General features: G+C 37.9%; 1 protein-coding gene and 1 long non-coding RNA gene across 19 annotated transcripts in view; one reads left to right on the forward strand and one right to left on the reverse strand.

The window, feature by feature from the left end:
* LOC101173164 (neural cell adhesion molecule 1) overlaps positions 1-16,861 on the reverse strand; it is a 309,611-nt gene that overhangs the window by 186,172 nt on the left and 106,578 nt on the right. The gene's annotated exons all lie outside the window — the stretch shown is intronic.
* LOC111948649 lies at positions 8,301-10,699 on the forward strand. The gene is made up of 3 exons (XR_002874607.1): positions 8,301-8,351; positions 8,737-8,870; positions 10,393-10,699. It is a non-coding gene; the product is annotated as an uncharacterized LOC111948649 (long non-coding RNA).

The following is a 16,861-nucleotide window of genomic DNA, read 5'->3' on the forward strand; positions in this document are numbered from 1 at the left end:
GGTTTGGTGATAGGACAACACGAGAAAAGACAATATAGCAGTTCATAAAAGCCACAACCCAAGAGCCAAATAAGGACATTGCACAGCAAAGTTTTAACTAGTAAAGAGCAAAAAGCAGAAATTAAAAAGGTTAATTAACAAACCCCAATTTGAATTTCTTAAGAAAACTTTTAAAACATTTACTTTCACACTTGGTACCGCTGGCCAGACTCTTCTGTATCAAAGAAGGTAATAAACTTACAATGACAACAGAGCAGAAGTCATTATTTTTTTTATGGTTTGCGGATTAAATCATAATACTAATGTCCTTAAAGGAGTGCCCCTAAATTGAATTCAAGGCTTTTCATATCCTTCTTTCTTTGGATGCGTGTCTCCTACATGTTTTGCAGCTCATTCTGGCTTTACAGCATATGCGTATTTTGCTAAGTATACCAACTAACAGCAGATGTTGGACAGATGTATTATTAGAAAAAGCGAATTTGTTTCCAAACCAACTGATGAACCAAAAATAGCAATTTAAGTGATCAATCAGATCAGAATTTGTCAGATTGACAACTTTGCCACAGAACCTCTGGTGAATCTTTATTGCACCTATTTTGGGCATAGGTGAATCTATCATTGTTTGGTAATCATTTCAGAGAGTATTCTGTTACTTCACCTTGACCACCAAAAAACAAAACGACTATATAGATATAAACATAAGGGTAGAAGTCAGCCATAAGAATATGTTTTTCTTGACATCCATCACTTAAACTTCAAGGATCTGCAAGAGCGTGAAGTGACTGTGAAGCTTGGAACTTAATGAGGCAGTATGCAGTGGAGAAATAATGATGTGATTTGTCATGGTCTACCACCTACTGGCTAGCTGCTGCCACATTTCAGTTTTGTTATCGTCACAGTTATTCCAACCAGACAAAAAAACATGAGGATAAGCTGTGACTCAGGAGGCTCCCCAGTCTAGAGCCCTCAAGAGAGCACTCTTTGGTCCAAATGCAACTTTAATGTGCATTCAAAAGAATCCCACCAACGCGAGGCTTCACTCGCTGCCACTTAACAGGCAGAAATCTGCCTAAAGACAATAAATGTCAGCTTTTCCATTTGAGTTTTTGAAAGGATCTCTTTTCACTGACAAAGTGGTCAAGATGCTGAAAGTTATTGCGTTATGAATACAATTTCATTAAAAGTGTAATCTCAGATTGTTTTCATTTCTCCAAATCAAGATTTAATTTTGCCTCATGTAACTGAAAAGTAGATTTTCTTTTTCAGCAAAATTATTGGGAGCACAAATAATCAAGTATGTTGTATCATTATGTATGTATTAATTAGGGGTTTATCAACTTAATTAAGGATTTGATTTCTATTACTACAATACAACCAGATCAATCTGTCTGAGGAAAGTTGTTAATTGAATTGAATCAAAGCCATTATACCATTACATAATCACTTAAAAATGTAATGAAACTTCATCTGCACTGTTCAATACCCTAGTATTTATCTCTGAGTCACACTGGTTGATTTTTTGGCTAAAGATGTCCTTGATCGATTTTAAGTCAGTGAATTAGATCGTTTAAAATGAATCAGTATCAACGATGAAGCTGTATCAAAGATGAATCGTATCGTCAACCACAAATTATGATATAAATAGAAAATTCTTAAAATGAATTATACCATGGTCTGGGTGAATACTCGATTCGTATTGGCTGCTGGGTGTGCATTAAAAAGTGATAATGCACAGTGATAACCACACGCCCCAAAAAGAAGTTCCGGTCAGCTATCTTAAATCTTCTGTATCACTGCGCCGGCTTCTTTAAGACAACCTTTAGCTTCATCATCTGGACAAAAACAAGCGGTAAGGGGTGAACTTTCTTTCTGAACTGATGCTTTATTCAACCCATCGGACTAAGGACTAGAAAATGGTTATTGTTTATTTCCTTTGTAAGTGACCATGGTAAAAGTGGGTTAATGGCCGACAAAGTATGCATAATCAGTTTTTAACGCACTTCGCAGTAGCAACCGTCCTCCACTTCACGTTGGACGGTCCAGGCTTACACAGCGTGCGTTAAAAAATTATAATGCATACTTCGCCGGCCATTAACCCCTACTAAATACACCCAATTCTTAAATTATACGTTTTTTTTTTTTGCTGGTAGTGTAGAAATGTGATATGTTGGTTAAAAAATCTATTTTTAAACAAAAGGGTTTTGAATGATGATTTTGAACTGATTTAACAGAGGAAACTACTTTTAAAGGCTTACCTTCCTTCCTTTTTTTGTTTCATATAAAAACTGTTCCTAGTCAGCCTCTTATATTAGGATTAAACTAATGTGGAAAAAATGAGAAGGCTGTCAAGATAGTAATAAAATACCCTTTCCCTTCAGTGTTTGGTGTTTTGGTCCTTGGGGGAAGAATCAAACCAAATCTCTTGTAATTAACTAAGTGGTCATGGCTACTGCCCACTATTTTGCATCTTGCCCATCTGTGACAGTTAAACCATCCAGCCCCCCCTCCTGCAGCTAATGGAAAAATATTGATCCTGGCTGTTCCATATTCAGAGAGGGAAAACAGCAGAGTGGGGGAAGAGATAACTAAGTCAATACCAGCCGCATTTTCCTCCCTGCCTTTGTTTGCTCTGACAGATGGAGGTATTGATGTGAAGTGCAGTATTACCCCATTTAAAGTAGGCAAAGTATAAAACTAGGACCAGGCAGGGAAGCCCACGTTATGATAGATTGGACCAGGCTAGAATACATTTACTTCTTTATCGCTGAACTTGAAAGCAGCTCCATGAAAACTCCATTTGCTGATGAAGATTTGGGCCGAGGATGATATCTTGGTGAAAAGCCAATAAATGGTTTTATGATAATGTCGACGGTACTGTTTCTCTGGGGTGCCTGAGTTTTCAAAAGTTGTATATCCAAAGAGGCAGTGCATTTTTATGCCAAGCCTCAGCCTCAGCAGAAAGAGAAAGAGAGAGTCAATCATTGGAGTATCATACCTCTGGATCCTTCTGGACTCTTTGACCTGCAAAAGCTAAGATAATTTTTACATACAAAGATAAATAAATGGTAAATGGCCTATACTTATATATATAGCGCTTTTCTAACTACAAGGCCCAAGGCGCTTTACAGTCACAGACCCATTCACCCAGTCACACACACATTCACACACTGGTGGTGGCTCCGCTGCCGAACACTGACGCCAACCTACCACCAGAGGCAGGGTGGGGTTCATTGTCTTGCCCAAGGACACTTCGACACATGGGTGTGCAAGGCGGGAATTGAACCTGCAATCTTACGATCAATGGTCGACCGCCCTACTGCTGCACCACGGCCGCCCATACATTCCAAATAAACAAACCATCTTAACCTCCCATGCGTATTCTTGTTTGATCCATTTTAAAAGCATTTCCAGGACTCTATTAGGGTATGTTTCGACTGGAAAAGTTTGTTGGTCTTCAATCTTGCACTCGGTCTATATTCAGATTGCCTTTTAACCGGACATTGGTGTTACAAAACCAAAACTTGTAAACAAAAGCACATTGGCCAGGAATTATATGGTCGTGTGAAAGCAACGCGAGAAAGAATAATGGAAGCTCTTTTGCAAACCTTTTCGTGATAGTTCACGTATTCAAACAGACATTTTGTACGTCTGTGAGAAGGTCAGTCAACCAGGAACAAGCTGAATATGAGCTATTAGAGAAATGAGATATTATTGAAGAGTGTTTTTTCGTTCAACCATGGAAATGAATAAATCAATCTTACTATCCATAGCAAGAATTGTATTTGGTGTCAAAAAAGTTTGAATAATCACACAAGTCAGAAATCATGTAACTATGGTTCAGTAAAGCATCAAGAAATGTTTCAATTTCTTCCATTAAATCTAAAAAAAAGAGTTGTAGTTATAAAGTTGGTTACAATTTGAAGCAGGAGCAATCCATTGTTCACAGTTCGGGAGACTGAAGCCCACCACAAAACACAAAAACACTTGTTCAGACATCCAGACAGTCATGAATAAACTGAGACCGGTCATGATCTCATCCGGGCTTTTATTGCTTCCAATGTTGTGTCTCCACTCCCTTCACCTCCACTGCCAGATGGATTCTGCGTAGCCTTTTGTTTGAGTTCATATATGGTTTACTCAAAGTCACCATACATGTTAGCAGTGAGTCTTGAGTCCAACATTTAGAACAAGAATAGATCACTTTTCAAAAAACACTCAGCCAAGCTTGAAATTTGAGCCAAAACCAATACCCAACCTGTAACCCAGGATGGATCCTAAAAATCTTCAGAAAAGCAGCAAAAAAGAGAACAAAACCCCCTAAGAATCACCAGCTATTGGAAACCAGGTATCCAACATCTTCATATCATGGTAATGCCTGTAGAGAGGAGGAAGGCAGCAATAGTGTAGAGTAGGTGGCAGTAAACAGGTTTAAAGAGAAGTTGAATACCTTTAGGATGCTTGAACAGCTGTATACACCAGCAGAATTCAATAGTCTCACATATGCTGTCCCCTCAAAACATGAGTGGATGGATATAAGGGTCGGTCTGAGAGTGTGGACAGATAATCAGTGCGTCTTTGCAATCAAATCAGCAGCTATTGATTCCGGTGGCCGTGCAGACAAATCAAGCCGGCCAATTGTGAAGTATGTATGTATGCATGCATGCATGAGAGAGCCAGGGAGGAATTTCACAGTAGCTTGAAACTGAAATGATCCACTAATGGGCTCGTGCTGCCTTGTCCCTCATTGATCAGGGCATTGAAAGGCTTGCAGATGGCTTATGAGCCGTATCGTTCAGCCCCAGACTCCGGCATTTATGTTCGTTCATTAAACCGCATAACACCCCCAAACCAAGCCCAAATGGGAACATATCAATTACAAAATCCTCAAGGTATTGGTTCTGCTTTTATGTTACTCCCTTTTTAATAGCTTACTCTATCGGACAGCGGATGATCCCGCTCATTTACAGCCGTATACAATCAGAAAGCAGCATAAAGCCTTTCCAAATCAGACATCAGTGAGCATCATCTCGTATTAAACATTTGCACAACGTCAGGAAGACGCAACTAAACAATGTGTGGCTGAACTAGAAAAAACTTCTGAGGGCTAATAAAGGGTAACAAGTGTGTCATTAACTGTATTATAGCAGTACCGGTTGCCCAATAGCTTGTCAAGACCTCTAGAAAAGTCACCGTCCTGTTACAGGTTTCCTCAACACGTGTGAAATGAGGCAAAAAAAGGTAGTGCTCTTGTAGAAAGATTAGTGACAGGCCTCACAAGCAGAAGTTTAATTGCAGAATTGGCTAAGGCTCATGCTTATACCTGACAAGGACCTGTTGTTAATTTTTAACTATTGTCAGTTCAAGTCAAGATTTGAAGTGATCAAGCCTGATTTTCCATGCCAGTGGTTTTACCTGAGGGACAAGGCTCCAACTGACGAGCAAGTGATTTTTACATGGTGTACGCCCATCATCCATCATGCTTCCAACCCCCAAAATCTTTTTTATAGGTAATCACTGTAGCAGCAGATCAGCCATGAAGGATCTGTTTAGCATTTAATCACAACAGAAGCTGGAACCTTACTAGTCTTTTGTCAAACAGAATAACACAACCCAGTCATGTGTTATTCTTCATTTTCTCTGGGAAAAATCGAAAGCCTCATCACCCAGCTAGGTGTCAATTTCATCAGTCATCTCAGAAATGAAGGCATTTCTTATGTCTGCCTTTAAACTCAGAGAAGAAACATGCCGACTGATCCATGTTTCATCCGTCTGTGAGACTGCACACTGTCAGAAAAAAGGGTACGGTTGGGGTACATTTGTGAACACTTAGGGTACAAATGGTGAATTTGTACCCTAAGTGAGTCATAATTACACCTTAGGGTACTCATATGTACCATTTAAGGATAAAAAAGGTACAAATATGTTTCCAACCATCAGAGGGCCCATATTTGGACCCTTTATTCCACAAACAAAGGTACAATCACTTGTGTGACAAAAGTAATAATTCAAAGTGTATGAAACGTCACCCAAAATCATTTAATACGCTTTTGGTTATTTGGAAAAGATGCACAAAATAACCAAATATATTTAAGAGACCACACATCTTTTATGACTAGTTCTGATCAGTACACAAGCACATTATATTTTATTGATTGTGCAGAGCATCAAGATAATAACTTTTAAACATGTATTAGTGTGAGCCTGGTTTTTTTTTTACTTATATAAGAGCTGTTTTAAGTTTTACCTTTAATTTAGAGCAAAAGCACACTATAGACAAAATTATTTGATGTTTTTAACCTTATATGGTGTACTTTAACTTGGCCTAAGTTCAATTTAAATTTCTAGTCTTTGAGCTGTTAATTTAAGTTTTTTTTTTTCTAATCATACATTCTCATAAAAAAGTAAATTTCTCTGTTACTACGTTACATTAAGTGTACATATTAGTACCTTTTAGCTTTTGTACCTACACAGGAAAAATGAGAGAGTACTTTTTTCGGAGTTACCATCAGTAATTTTTATTTAAGTAGGTGTAAAAACGTAGAGGAAATATGTTGGAGTAAACCAGCGAGACCACGCCCACTCTACTTTCTTAAGTTTCGTTTCTTCCGCCATTTTGTTATCCCGCAGCGGCCGGAGGAAGATAGAGGCTGTGACTGAGGTAAGTCTGCTAATTGCTCAAAAATAAGTTGGAAACTTGTTTTAAGCGGGTTCGGTTATTTTATCTGTAAGGAATAACTTTTGTGTAGTGGAATGCTGCTATTCCACCGTGTATGTGCCTGTGAGGAGATTGCAAACTACGAGCAGGAGGAGTTAGTTTGCTAGTAACGGTTAGCCTCAGCCGTTTGAAGTTCAGCTAAATGCAGCCATTAAATAAATTAAGCTGTTGTTTTTATTGGTGTTGTACCGCATTCCGTTAAATACATTGAAATATATACATTTTATCACTAGATAATTCTGTCGCCGTTTTACCGATGTACGCTGGCGTTGATGCAGCGTTTGTTGTTGCCTACCCCCCCCCCCCTTTTTTTTCTTTCTGTCTTTCTTAGTAAGGAAGCCAGCTACTTTTGAAACGACCAGCTCCATAATTCCTACTGATATTTATCAGGTCCGTCGAATTCAATGCGTTAATCATTTTAATCTGTAATGTGTAGGAGTCCAATAACGTTTTATTTTATTTACACCGCAGTATGGCGGTCCTTCCCATTTATATGTCAGCCTGCCGTAGCTGCTGTGCGCGCGCAGCCACCATTTCTCGAATGCAAGACAGTGACAGAGACTGTTTAGGTTGTCATGATCGCTCATTGTTGGTCAAGCGAAGTTTACACTGTGTTGTTGATTTTGATCATTCTCCTGCAGATTATTTTTTTTAAATGGAGGTCCGTGATTCCAGATACTCGTCACGATTTCCCATACCAAAAACTCATCTATCTTCCACTTTCGGCTTCTCCCATCAGGGGTCGCCACAGCGAACAAGTCGCATGGTAAATTTGGCAATGTTTTACGCCGGATGCCCTTCCTGACGCAACCTTCTCAAACCGGGCTTGGAACCGGCACAGAGGTAGAGAAGGGAACAGGGAGCAGCCCGGAGTCGAACCCTGGTTTCACGGACGGAAGGCGCCGCAAACCAGCACGAGCTAAACCGGCTCCACCCAAAACTCATCTATAAACCAGGAAAAAATAATTTTTTTTAAATGAAATTCCAAGAAATAAATCTGTAGGTCCTTAGAAGCCAGTGCATTGTCGTCAGTGTTTTTTTTTTTTTTTTTAGCAGTTCTGCAAATTCTGCAACATTGCTGTGGCAGCTAGTGTGAACTGTATATTTGCCATTACTATTTTAAAATGTATTAATTTATTTGGAACAGGGCTTAGATCTGAATAAATGCTTTGTTGGTACCTTTTGGTGTTTTAATGTTGTTTTTTTTGTAATATATTTTTTTTTCCCACCAGGAAAGATGCAAGCTGTGCGTGAACATGTCGAACGCCAAAAAAAAAATAATGTTTTGAAGTTCAGCTGACCTACGAATTCTTTTGGGAATGCGGTGAGTGGAAACATCACAATTTCCAGCATTTTTCTTTACAGGAATCAGTCAACTTTGTGGATAAACTGTCAGCTGTGATGCAAACAGATTTTTTTTAATTGCTTCTTAATTTAAAGATAATTTCTGTGCTGTATTCTAAACATAATTTTGCTGTGTTCACAGCTGCCAAAAAGTTGAACATCCCAACCTTGGACTTGAAAGTGTTTGATGACTCAAAGACAGAAGTTGATGAGCAGGTTTTTGATCTCCTGTTGAAAAACCCAAACTGTGGTGTGTTGGAAATTTGTCTGGCCGAAGATACAAATCCAGAAGGTGAAGTTTTTCTTTAAATTGTAATTTATCTATTTTGTTTTGAATGGTTTTGGGTAAATTCCCCTTTGATGCCTGAATTTATTTCCAAGGGAAATAATCTGTGTTTTTGCTTTCAAGTACATGCTAAATTAAGAACATTTTTGAGCTGAAGAGCATCAATAGGAGTCTAAGGGTTAATGATTTATTTGACAGGATAGTGTGGGGAACAAAACACGGGCAATAAAGTATGAGTTTTATACCCTATTGCTGTCTTAGACAAGATAATAAATCTGCTAAACTGTTAAGTCGGTCAGTATTTAAAAATCTTTTTTTTTTTTTTTTTTTTTTTTTTGCTATCATACTAATTTAAATATTACAGTAACTGAAAGCTTTAATACTTTGACAGATCAGCCGAGTCGTCCTGTAAAGAGCTGCAATACCACTTCAAGTGGAGATACTGAAGTGGACTCAGATGACACAATAATATTACAACACAGTCCTACAACAAGACGAAGAGTTGAAGACACCTCTCTTGCCAAAGTAAGTAAATAATCTTTTCACAAAGTCATTTCAAGCATTCAAAGTCAGGCTGTCTTTTCGATTCAGTTTAGTTGTCAAACAGTGCAGTAAGGCAGATCATCCAAACTAGTTTAAAGTTTTCTAGGGAAACAGCAGATTGCACCGAGTAAGTCACAACACATTGAATACATTCTGGAATGCTGTCCTCATCATACAAACATATAATTCTTCTGTATTTCCTTCAACAAAGCTCTGCATAATTAACAAGATATTGACTATACGGGCGACAGTGGCTCAGTGACCGAAGGGTTGGCGGTTCGATCCCCGCTCCCACCAGCCAAAAAATGTTTTCAATATAATTGAAAACATTTCAATTTCAAAACATTTCAATATAATTGAAAACGTTTCAATTTTTTCAATTATATTGAAAAAATGTTTTCAATATAATTGAAAATATTTTTTAATAATATAATAATAATATAATTATTATTATACAAAGGCAGACATTGATTATGCAGTTTTTGAGGGGGAAAAATGTTTTCTGGGACATGGGACATGGTTTCTGCAGTTCAATTGGAATTCACCTTCAAGTTCTTGACAGGACTGTTTTGCAGAGTTAACCGGCCTTAACTTCCCATCATGCCATTGTTTACGCTCCCGTTACCTTACAGTCCCTCACAACCCCCAAGCAACAGAATTGGTGTGCAATATTGGAGCTGTCCAGCCTTATAGATGTGAGCCAGATGCCAACTCAGACGAGGAGAATGACGACATGTGGAGCAGGGAGCTTATGGCCTGCCAAATGTAGCTTGTACGTAACAACTACAAGCTTTCTCAAATTACATCTTTTCATCTGCTCCTGATTCATCCCAATTTGAGAAAATAAATATTCAGAAACACAGTTTTATTCTTAAATCTTATAACAATATGTCATCATAAAAATGCTACATTTTAAAAAATAACTTTCATTGGAGTGGGTACCCCATTTTTAACATGTCGCAGTATTTTTCTCATGATGGGCACGTTTAAAAGAACACGTTTAAAACTGCACATCTGAGTATTCACTCAAATTGGGATGAATCAGGAACAGACAAAATAAATGCAGTTTGAGGAAGCTCTCTATTGTGACGCACCACATGAAGGTGTCAGAGTCCCTCTGCTCTGCTGTATTCTGATGCGTCCACTTGCAGACAAACAGATCCATTAACATCTTCATCATACTTGTCTGAGCTTGATCTAAACTATGGCCGGAAAGCTTCAATATTGCTCACCATTTTGGTTTCACCACTAATGTTAGTTTTAGGTTGGAAGGACTGTAAGCTAGAGGGAGAGGGCGTAAACAAAGGGATGATCGGACATCAGCAGAGGGTAACTACTGTGTCAATAACCCCGCCTACAACTCAGAAGTTAATTTCTGATCAACTCCAAACCACTCTGCACAAACTGTCTTTAAACATCATCTCAAAGTGCTTTAACCCCAGTAATCAGTGCTTGCAGTTGTATTTTTTATTATTAATATGGACTTTTAAATTTGATCCAATAGGTGGTTTCTGTCATTGGTGAGGATGCATCATCCGTTGAAGGTCATGTGAATGTCCTGCATATCCAGTACAGCAAGGTGCGAGAGGATATACTAAAGAAGTTCCCTTTCTTGAAGACAACCTCAGGGGTCAGTGACATTTTAAATCAGTTCTCAGCTTAAAATAAATTTTGAATGTTAATATAAGCTGAGACATCTGCTGACCATTAACAGCTTTAACTCAATTGTAAAAACATTGTAATTTTCTAAACCCATATATAAATATATAGTCATTCAAGCCATGTAATATTTATACAATGAGATAACTAAAGGGAAATGGCAATGAAAGAGGCAACAAAGAATATTAGAATTTTTTATGTCTTTTGTTTGTTTTAGTTAAAGTGAATGATTAATTTTCTAATTTTTTCTATTTTCAGTTGTTTGATGATGTTGACCGAATGCATCCATCACCTGTCAGTTTAAGCCAGCGCTTCAAGGACGGCGTTTACCAGTATTGTGCCAAAGGTGCTTGAGCTTGTTCAAAGAAAAGCTCCATTAGCCAAAGTCTCCAAAGAAGCAAGAGAAGAGATGCTTGCAGAGGATCTAATAGGTATTGACATAAAACGTAATCCTTGGTAACCTTTAGTGTGTTTTATAGTTCTTCTTTTTAGAATTCGTATCAATATTATCTTATCACATTTATGCATTTTATTATTTAAATTATGCATTTAAACTTGGTTATAAGTTTACTTTTTTACTATCTATTTTTAGAAAATGTAGAATGCAGTAGAAAGATGTACTTAAAATGAGGTCTAATGCTTCTTTTGTTAATGTCACAAGTTTTAATTCATGGTTTAAAAATGGTAACTGAAGTGCTATGTGCTGTTTACAATTGATCAAATGTTAAGGTTATAGTTACAATGAATGCAATGTGAACTGAAGGAAAAATATAGATTTTTCATTATTGTAAAATTGCTAATAATTGTAAATATATGCATCCTGTTGTGACACTGTACATACTGTGTAATGTCAGCATTGTAATTGTTTTGAATGTTTAATAAATGTGATAAACAGTATACTGGTCTTTTAATGTGCTGTATCTGGTACAAATTTGCCATCAAAGGGTACAAAAGGCTTGTCACTGGGGCAGTACCCTTAAAAGAACAAATTTGTACCTTTTTTTTAAAGGTACATTATGGTACCATAGCACTATAGGGTACAATTTAGTCCACAGAGGTACATATTTGCCTTTGAAAGGTACATACTGGAAGGGTACAGATACGTACCAATATGAAAGGGTACAACATTTGTACCCTTGAGGGTACTGCCCCAGTGACAAGCCATTGTACCTCTAAAGGTACAAATTTTGCACATTTTTTCTGACAGTGCAGACGAGACACGCAGTCATGCATTATCACGCATTAGTTACTCAAGCTCACTTTCACTCCTTTTTTGCAGAATGGAGCCGGAGTTTTTTTCTCTGCCAGTGCTCTTTGATCTGCGCTGTGTCCATTAAGCCCATGCATGGAATGAACATTTCACACACACAATGATCAGAGGATCAAACATAAAAAGAAGCGCCATTAGCAAAGCATTCAGAATCGAAATTTGTGAGAACATTCCCTATCAAGACAAAATGAATGAAAGCAAAACTAAATGAGTCAAGCGTTGGTTTGTAAGATTGTATCCCGTGTTGCTGATATCACAAACTGTTGCATAGAAAACAGTTACATCATTACGAACATGTTGATTTCATCTCTGCATAACGGATGTGATTACACTTGTTTATGCCACGCCCTAAGACCTCCCATCTCAGATTTTACCTCTGAAAGAGCAGCAGCAAGACTGCATCTGGGTCAAGTGAGCTGTTTCTCTTAGCTATCAGACTGAAAACCCACCTGTATCATGAGGGAATACAGGTAATAAATTGTATCTTAAGTACCGCCGTTCTTCACTGTTTTAAGACATCCACTGATGTTTTTATGGGATGACTGCTTCCATAATATTTCAGCCTGATACACTTGTGCTTTTGATGTCCTAACTCAATAACATGCTATAACCTGGTGTTTTGCGTATGAGATTGCCTTTCATCTTGATCCTAAGAGGTTTTGGCATGTCTAGAAATAATTCACAAAGCTTTACTTTAACAAGAAAAAAGCTAACTTCTGAGAAAAGTCTGAACCTTATGGAATGAATGTGAGAGATTGTGTATTTATTAGTGTGAAGAATTAAAAATGCAGCTGTTGAGTATGGCTGTTTTCTTTTAATTTTGCTCTTCCAAGCTCACAGCATTTATTGTTATCAATAGCAGCAACCAAAAGTCCGCACTTGGCTTTGTCCATTAGCCCATCATTTAGCAAACACATTTGCTGGAGTTCTTCTCGTCTTCTCAGTAACTGCCTTGCAGCAAAGCAGCAAGTAACAAGTGTTGTACCTGACGTTGTTAAAGACGTTCAAAATGGCAAAGCGCAGGACTTCTTTAATTCCTGCTGCTTATTGCTTTGCGCCACCTTCGTTTAGTCAGATGGTTTTGTTTACGAGCTTTGGGTCGAATCAGAAATGTTCGGTAGACTCCAGTCTGAATACAGACCAAACCCAAAGTTCAGAAGTCTATCCGGAACAAATGAAGCTTTCCGGTCGGAATACACCCTTAAACTGGTTTCCCACCCACAGCGTTCAGTTGAGAAACTGTGCGACATGGAATGATTACACAGCACAAACATCTAGAATGGAGTTGATGCTCCGTTACATCATTAATTGCCAACAAAATATGCTGAGCCTCTGCGGTTTTAGAAAAAAAATGCATTTCAGTGGGTTTTTGCTAATTGTAGCAGTCACTTCAAATAAAAACTTCTAAAGAGACATCTGTTTAGGGATGCTGTCTAAATGAGTTCTTCACTTAATGATTAAGAACCATACAAAATGTAAAATGCTAATTTATATAAGACATTAAAGCCTCCTGGTGAGGTTATTAGCAAATTCTGTTTTTCATCACAGACACATTTGCGCTTGAGGCAAAAGACAAAAGGCCCCTGTTCTCATTTCATGACATTCGCTTTTTAAAGAATAAATGATCATAATATAATTGATGTGACTTGAATGTTACAGAGAGCCTGCAGAAAACAAAGAAAGTGTCAGATTGTTTTGAGTCAGTGTGTCATCAGCAGTTTGGATGACAAGCCCCTGAGGTCAGTAATTAAGCATGCATCTCACCTTGCACACATGCATGCACTGGTTCCAATAAACATCAGCAACAACAGATCTACTGGTTGCCATGACAATGTCTTCAACAGCTGAACACACCATGTGAATAACAATATGGCTAGATGCTGCTGCCGACTTTGGGGGATGACCAAGAAGTGGGATTTTTTGTGCGGTGAGAGACTGACTGACAGTTTTCAGTTTGCACTTCAGTGATCTTCATGTTCTGTCTGAAAACAAAAAAAATACTTATTGCCATTTTAGCTCCTAAAAACTCATAACAAAATCAAATTCAGGCTGAGAAGGAAAAGTAGTACAGAATATTTGTTGCAGCAAAAAACTCGAAGATGTTGTAACTGTAGAATAAAGTTGCATTTTGGTGGCGTTTTCTTTCTGTCTGGCATCATTTCTGAAAAAGTTCTTTGGACAGAAGCTGCAGCAGGTGGCAATCAGCAATGCTAAAGGTCACAGACTGAGGGTCTCAATAAACTGGAGGCTGGGATCAATATGCCATCTGCTCTGGTGCCACGAGTTCTCTATCAACAACCATTTTTGGGTTCATATTGCTGCTCTGAAATGAGTCTGCACAGCACTCCAACACACCTGCTTTGCCAGCAGATAAACCTGAAGGCAACGCGGCTACTCAGAATTTCAATGTCAAACTAGAAGACCGATTTTAAAATTCACAATTTCATTTCTGCAGAACCCATTTTATTAAGTAACTAATTGATCTGTATTTGGAATATCTAATACCAATTTTTTTTTTTTCCAACGTGGGAGTTGTCCTCTTGGCCTAATATGACACTACTAAACCTCTTTCCCCTTAAAAATGAAAAAAAAAAGCCTCGCTGTGTAAAAAACAAGGATTTCAAAGTTCAGCTGTTTGTTAGATGTTGCAGTGAAACAGAAAGACACTCCTATGGTTTATAAATATTTATATACAGAACAGACTCTGTGAATAATAAATCTAACCACAGAAGTACCTTTTCAAACAGTTTATTCATTTCTGTAATGATGAAAAATATGAGATAAAATAGAAAATAAGAAGTGCTTTGCTTGACATTGCTCCAATTGCTGCTTTTTCAGTTTCTTTAATCAGGTAAAAAATAAGGTATTATCTGTAATATATGTATCTATTTTAAAGATGGACAAACTAAAGAGGGAATAGTTTTTGACCATCGCAAAATAAGTAAGGAAAATGTGAGTTTCTGAACCTTCACATAGGTTATTTAACAAAAGCAGGATGACTATTATGCAACAATTGGTGAATTATGCATTGATGCAAAACCCAATTGCATCAATGCACACAGTTATTGCAGCTTTTAATCTCTGATTTGAAGCATGGGGAAGGTAAAAGGGTTTGGGGTTTTGTTACAGCTTGTAAATTCTTCTGCAACACAGAGGTAAAGTAAATCCTGATCCTGAAGCCCACAGGGCTCCAGGTGGCCTGGTTAGTGCTGCCACGATCGTATGATTGAATGTGTGAATGGACGAGCGGGACTGTGTGAAGCGATTTGGGTCTTAAAGAAGGTGGAGAAGGGAAAGTGCTACGTAAGTACATAAGGATGTGCCATGTGTGGGGGGGTCATGGGGTTTATGTGTCAAAAGGGGAGGGGGTGAATTGGGTTGGTTTTGTGTAATTTTTATGTTTTGTTTTTATTTTAATTAAGTTTTATTTGATTTTTTTTAGTAAACAAAGCAAATATGCTGGAAGTCAGCCCAATACTGTCAAAGGTTTTGTTTTATTTTTAAATGCTTATTAGTCATTTATTACATCTTCTATTCTTTAATAATATAGCATATTTTATCTATTTGTACTAAAAGTATTAAATAACAAAAAAAAATGCCCAAACAAAGTCAAACAAAATAATTCTGGAGTATCACATACTGTCATATCCACAATATTTTGTTCTGTTTAAATAGGAGCTACAGGTATTGCACTTACAACTACTGTTTTTAGAGTTTCAAAAACATTTAGGCAAAAAGCTGGGATTCAATCCATATTTTGACTGGGTGTGACCTGCTTTTCATTTCAAGCCAACTGGAAGCAGCTCCTTTACAGGAATCTCTTCACGCTTCTACTTTCCAAACATTTCCTCACACCATTACGTTCTGAAAAAGAGTAGGAACCTCTGTTGGCGTTCTCCTTTATTTCTTATTAAATCCTGCTAAAAGCACAACTTTCCTTATCTCCCCGTCCAAATAGAAAACGACATAATGTACAGCACAGCCCACTAAACACGTGCACCAGAAGCCCGTTTTGAGGTCCAAAAATAAAATTGGAGCAGCTAAAATATAGGACTGACTGCAACCACAAACTGCTGCCTGTGATGATGATGGAACTGTGCAGCGTGAGACTCTTTCCCGCCACAACAAAACAAAGAAAACTAGCTGAAAAAATGTTCTGTGCAGCCCCCAGCGTACCTCCAACCATCCTTTTTTATTAACATGAAGTATTGTTGCAGCCTGGCACCAAATCGCCTCTCTGATCCCAGACTCCCCCAGAGAGAGGAAATGAGGGACACAGAAACAAAGTGGGAAAGAAGAGGAAAAACACAGCAGAAGAAAGTAGAGTGGAAGAAGTTTGGAACAAAGACAGAGAGAACAGAGCAACAGAAGACTGAAAGAAAGCAAGGTGAGATGATATACTGTACAAGAAAGGTTTAATGCAGACTCATACTCCCAGATGTAGCTTCCAGAGAAAGACGAGGATTACAGAATATCCAAATTGCCATATTTTTTTCTTTGTACTTGTCATAAGTATCAGGGGGGTAGGCTGGTGAGGCTCTGCAACAAACCCAGAGTGCATGTCGCATTCACACATTCCTTTCACCTACAAAGAGATTCCAAGGGAAAAAGAGCAACTGCAAATGAGAGCAAGTCAGAGAGTATAGGACATGACTGAAAATAACATGAAAAGTAAATAGTTTCATTGAAGTGGGCGAGTTCAAAGGTTGTTGGCGAGACGGAAAGGATTTAGGAAGACTCACTGCTATAAAAGTATGTAGCTACTGCATAAGTCCATTCAAATTTCTTTCCATTTGACCTTTTGCTTCCATTTGTGCAGACAATTGTTTACTACCACAAAAAAACGTATTATTCGTGGTGTCAAAATTGTTTCAGATCTATCCAAAAATGAAACAGATTTTTGGGATTTTCAATCCGACTAAATACAGGAAGTGTCGAAATCTGGTTGTATCAAATGATTCAACACCCTTCTTTCCTTTTCCGTCCGGACCAACAAAAAAGAATTTCAAAAACAATTGAAATGAAAAAAGTTTGGCCTCGATTA

This window comes from Oryzias latipes, chromosome 14, assembly GCF_002234675.1.
Source record: "Oryzias latipes chromosome 14, ASM223467v1".
Lineage (NCBI taxonomy): Eukaryota > Metazoa > Chordata > Actinopteri > Beloniformes > Adrianichthyidae > Oryzias > Oryzias latipes.